Below are 6,127 nucleotides of genomic sequence, written 5' to 3'. Positions count from 1 at the left end.
ACAAACAACCATCAATCCGTTAATAAAGCTGGTTGAAGTTGTTTTAGGCGTCTTAACGAATACCTGGCAATTTTTGTCTATATATTTGCATATTCCGGTATCATCTCTTTCATCTTGTTACATATTGGTAATTCTTCACGCAGATATACATATATTTTAAAGCCGGGTAAATTTCAAAATGTTATCAAAGAGTCATAATAGAATAATATTTAAAGCATATATATGACGTAACAATTATGTAATGGAAGTCAACTACTCATTAATCACCAAACCTACATTATTGACCGATACACATTGCTCATAGCTCAATAATTTTTGTTAATGTATCAACAAACAATTTTTTTATCACATGTTAACCAAAATAACAACAGCTAAGTTCTTTATTGAAAGAAAGATAAATAAAATGTATTAATAAAATTAATCTTCATCTTTATCACAGCTTACAACAGTTATAGTTTGTGTTAGTAACAAATAGTGCGAGAACTTTGAAAAATTCACGAAAGTGATTTTTTATGATACGCATTATAGTGAATAATGTAAACTGTGTGTTTTTAACATGTTATTCTATCAATATTGTAAATATCGAATAACTTCAATCTCCATGTCCTATTTAATATTCATCCAATCGAGTTGATAACATGATAAAAAGTAAAATATTGTCTTCATTTTGCTTAACTTCTTTTTAAACTGCCTTGTTCAATTCTACATCTGTAGCTATTGTAATATGCATCAATATTACGAGAAGAATAAACTAATAAAAAATACCGTCTAGGAACTTAGGAGACCGTAAATAACTTGCATTTATCCAAATAACGGAAAAGTGCAAAACTACACTCGCAACAGAAGATATAAATATGAAGAACAGAAGCGTTTTACATATCAAAATAGATTCAACGTAAAAGTTTACTAATAAAGTGGGTGAGAACGGTTATAAAAGTGTCCATTTACAATTGCATAGTTTGTGTTCTTGTTTTAATTCCCTCTCTGTCTGAGAATATGTTAAAGAAGATCGGCATCATCAATATACGTCACAGTGTTAAAGCTTTTGTATTATAGACAATTGTTTGCAGTTAAACATGTTTTTAAGGTAAATACAATATTTCCATTTGTACAGTTTCTTTTTTCAGAATTATTGTTTTGTGCATGTACTGTTTAAAAAAATGTTTCAGATTAGTCGAAGTGTTTGTTTATCGATAGATTAAATTGAGGTAATACTACAATTATTCCATCTCATACGTTTTTATGACACAATCAGGTAACTGCGCATGTGTTAACTTTTTATAACAGGTACAAACGACTTGATACAAGCAGATTATTGCAACTTCAGGTCATATCAAATGACAAGTATAAACTATTTGTATGTAGTTTTTTATAGCCTTGTTGTTCTCGACCACTTTGAGACCGCGTTGCAGTAGTTTGGCATATATTCTGACATATAGTCTTATGCTAAGCTTAAGAAATAAATATAAAAGAATGAAATCTACCTCAATATGTATTAAAATGCTGGTAATGAACAAGGAAACGTGAAGACAGAGAATACATCTTACAGCAACAAAGTAACCTCATTTGTACATGACCACGACTAAACTGATGTAAAAAAAAAAACAGAGAACTGATATTACCAAAACACTTTCCAACGAATAATCCATTTCATCGGGTCCCATATATTCTGTTCATCTCATCGTTTTATCAGCTGTGGTCCCATCCCCCCAAAAAGTATTTATGTCATTAGCGCCTTGAATTTTGGAACGGTAGATTGTACTTATAACTTTCACTAAATATTTTCTATTAGCTGAAATAGTTTCGTCGTCAACGATGTAAGGCTAATTCGATCTGCAGGATCCACCTTCAAGCAGGACGTCATAATTGCGTACCTGAAATTCAACAAAATATTACGGATAATGTAAAATTGCATTGTGCATTTATATATCAAATGTCAGTATGTGTTCAAATAATTAAGCTGATGCATCGTAATGTATTTCCAGCGTGATTTTGTTCCAAACATAAAATGGTTTCTATAGCAACATTTGCTATTAAGAATAAATAATTGTTAATAATATTTAAACTATTACAAAATCCAAACTGGAGTTTAAGCATGTGAAGTATCCTTTTCATATTTAGTGATATATATATAATATAATTCAACAGTCCAATAGTATCAAACCAACAACTTATAGAACATAACTCGCAGAGAGTCTGAACATAAATCAGGCTTTGTATGGAACGCGAAAAGGACCACAATATATGATGATGTTTATGATGATCTATTTTTATACGTTCATGTACTAAAAACTTACGATCATGTACTAAACATATACGATGATGTACTAAAAAACTAAGATGTACATCAAAACATATACGATGATGTACTAAAAAACTAAGATGTACATCAAAACATCCAATGATGTACTAAAAACGTAAGATGTACATCAAAACATATACGATCATGTACTGAAAACTTGTGATGATGATGAAAAAGCGGAAGTTACAAAAAAGTGGCGTATGAATATCCATTTTTGTCGTTTGAATACGCGTATGAATATTCATATATGGGGCGGTGCTTATATTGGATGAATACACGGGGTCGCTATTATTTTGCTCCTTGGTACGAAGGTTAGTCGCAACGTACGTAGTCATATACTTTCTTCGAAATAATAATACATGTAATGTTAGGGATAGCCTAGATTAAGTATGTGTACAGGCCTGCTTTACTTTAGCCTACGCGGGATTTTTAAAATAAAACAATATACTACTAGTACTACTAGCTATAAGAAATGGATTCCCAAGATTCTACAGAAAAACGTTACATTTTTTTGTTTACATGATTTAACGTTACTTCTCATTATCGATGAGAGAAACTGAGAACGAACCTCTGCCTCCACTATTATTACTACAGTGTTTAGTTTAGCCTAGGCCAGTAGTAGGGCCTATACTAAGTCTGTAGCCTAGGCCAGTAGTAGGGCCTATACTAAGTCTGTAGTACTAGTATAGGGTACTTAGCCTACTATTTACTAGCACTAACAAGGCCAGTAAGGCTAAACGCTCTTACTTTTCTTACTCTTTCTTCACAGTCATAGTCTTATCAAATTGCAACAAGTCTATGCTCTTGATACAGTGCTAACTAACGTTCACGCATAGATACTTTACACTAGACTTTACAAGGCATGGGCTATGAATGATGGCAGTGATTTCGTATGCTGTAGCCTAAATCATGAGGCCTATGTTCATGCGGTTCCCGTTAGTTTCCTGCCCTAAATAACGTTAGTTTCCTCCCCTAAAAACGTTTCTTACCTCCTAAATCATGGGGAGGAAATTATCATTTTTGCAGGGAGGAAGTTGATGAAAGCATATTGGCTAGGCTATGTGGAAAGAATACATTTAGTAGGCCTAGGTCCTAAGTGCAATAACTGTAGGAATTTCTTTTCCTTTCTACCTTTACTACAAATATCTCTTCCCATACAGCCTAGCCAATTTGGCTCCCTTGAAAAGTGTTTCTTTCATTGAAATCGTTATTTTCTCTCCTAAATCTAAAATTACAGTTACTTCAGTACCTAACTCTTTCCACGTAGCCTAGCCAAATGTCTTCTTGCTTGAATTCCTCCCCTGAGAAACATTACTTTCCTCCCTGATAGTTTATTTTTGTGATTCTACTTTCAGGTTTACAAGAAATTTTCAAAGTCTGCAGGCAGATGGACATGTGTTCCTGTTATGGAAAAGAATAGTAACAAGCACATTCCGCAACTGATGAAGGACATATTTAGACGGAGGCTTGATGATGTCAATTCTAAACTAGGAGGTGTTGTTCTTGCCGAGGATGACCCAAGGCACATCTCTGGTACAATTCGCCCGAGCCAACCTCCATCAGCTTCTTTTATAGCATCTTGCAAGTCATCAGAGCAGGATGGGACCAAGCTCTACTTTGTAATGAGTCTAATCTATTAGTCTTCCTTGCATCAGCAAGTGATATCATTTTTTTTTTGGTGGGGGGGGGGGGATGGAAATGTTGCACAGCTTGTTGCAAGCCATCAGAGCAGGATGGGGCCTAGTTCTACTTTGTAATAAGTCAAATCTATAAATCTTCCTCGCTTCAGCAAATAACATTATTTGGGGGTGGGGGGTAGGTTCGAGTGATTGAAACCTGCATGTCTCCTACAACTTTGCAGTAATTTAAAAAGAAGTAGGGGTGGGGGGGGGGCTTCTTTCTCAAAGTCATCAGTCATGCCAATTGATATAAAACATAATGCATGTACTAGTTTGGAATCAGATTTGGACTCGAAGAACTATTCCTTGTTTTAAATTTTTGTTGTTGTAAAGATCAGCAGACTTAATCTAAGCACATTCATCAATAAAAAAGGAGCAGTTAATTGAACTTGTTATGTGTATTGAAGCTTATTAATGTCCATGTTTCAGAATAAATTAGCACATTAAATTGGAAGATTTTGTAGATTGAAGTAAGAACAGCAGTGAAAGAAACTGTGTGTTCATTCAAAGCTCTGAACGGTTAAGTCAAAGAACACAGACAACTAGAGAAAACCATGATTACGTCTTTCAAAAAAAGAAAATGTAATATTAATAACATGTCTAAAATCTTACTTATCTTAGATCATAGTGGAAACAAGTCTATATTTGGCAAGGAATACAACTGATCAAGAAATACAGAACTGAATTACAAGTGAATGATAAAGTCAAGGAAATAGAGGCTATCTTTGACCCAAGATAACTTTGACCTATGGAAAACAATTGCAATCAAATACTCTCCAAGGACTACTTATTAAAATGTAACAGTAAACCAACTTCTCTTCTTGAGATATGGCATTATCACTAATGGCCGTAAGCATGACAATGGGATTATCTACCCACCGAGTGTTATCAACATTTGCTATGAAACCAACTTTCACTTCTTGGAATATAAACTATTGTCCTCAAACTGACCTTCATGATTAACAAAATGTATTACCTACTCACCAAGGGCCACCTATATAGCAAGTTTGAAGTTCAACCAACTTTCACTTCTTGATATTGTTTATAAGGTTTCAAGAGTTGAACATTTGTTGACCTAAAATGACCCTTTACCTCCATTAAAAACAATAGGGTTCATCTACTTACCAAGTGCTATCTACATAGCAAGTTGGATGTCCAACCAACTAACACTTTTTGAGATACTGTTTTTACACAGATTTCAAATGTTGACCTCAAATGACCTTTGAACTCGATGAAAAACAATAAGGATCAATTAGGAACAATAAAGACTACATATACCAAGTTTGAATTCAAGCAACTTTTACTTCTTGAGATGTTGTGTGTACATATATCAAAAAAGAGTGCCGGATGGGTCTCAAGCAGTTGCATTACCAGTCGTCGAGGCTGTTGAACATCTACATTACCAACCATTGCCTAAGAAGAAAAGTGAAGAAAAAAGAGAATCATTTATTTTGTTGAAGTTACAATATCATTGCTTTTGATGATAGACAGCACTGATTGATTGTGTCGCTTCGGGTGTTTGATATACATGTGATATAAGAAGATAGACTTAAAATATATTGTTTGAAAACTACACCAAGTACTACGAAGTGCTCTGTTTTTCAAAACTTGCTTTCAGACAAACTGTGCTTTGCTTCCAAAGAGGATTAGCAAATATAACCCTTTGATAATTGATGTCACTGTAAAATAACTATTTTCAGTATCACAATCTAGCCAGCTACTTATGTTGCTAGTATTCTATAATTGAGCTGGCCATTCTGTTATTACACCAGGCGCGTATCCAGGCGGGGGGCGTTGGGGGCGCGCGCCCCCCCGGGTAAGATAAAATGGAGAGAAAAAAAAGAGAAGAAGAAGGGAAAAAGAGGGGAAAAAAGAGGAGGAAGGAAGGAAGGGAAAAGAAAAATAAGAAAGAGAAAAAGGAGGGAAAAGAAGAGAACTTATAAAAGTGTGCTATAAAAGCAACTGTGGCTGGTCTTGAACTCGACCGAGTCGTCGGGAAACATGACGCATTTTGGTATTAGCCCAGGATCTATATGCAAACTGCGCACTAGACATAATTTATGTCCTTCGATGCAACACTGTCATGCAGAGATAAAATGTTGTACGACGCGAAGTGAATGCTAATCGTTACCCCACCCCTAGAACC

The sequence above is a fragment of the Apostichopus japonicus genome, chromosome 12 (assembly GCF_037975245.1).
Source record: "Apostichopus japonicus isolate 1M-3 chromosome 12, ASM3797524v1, whole genome shotgun sequence".
Taxonomy (NCBI): Eukaryota; Metazoa; Echinodermata; class Holothuroidea; order Aspidochirotida; family Stichopodidae; genus Apostichopus; species Apostichopus japonicus.
Note: the sequence above shows the minus strand (reverse complement) of the source record.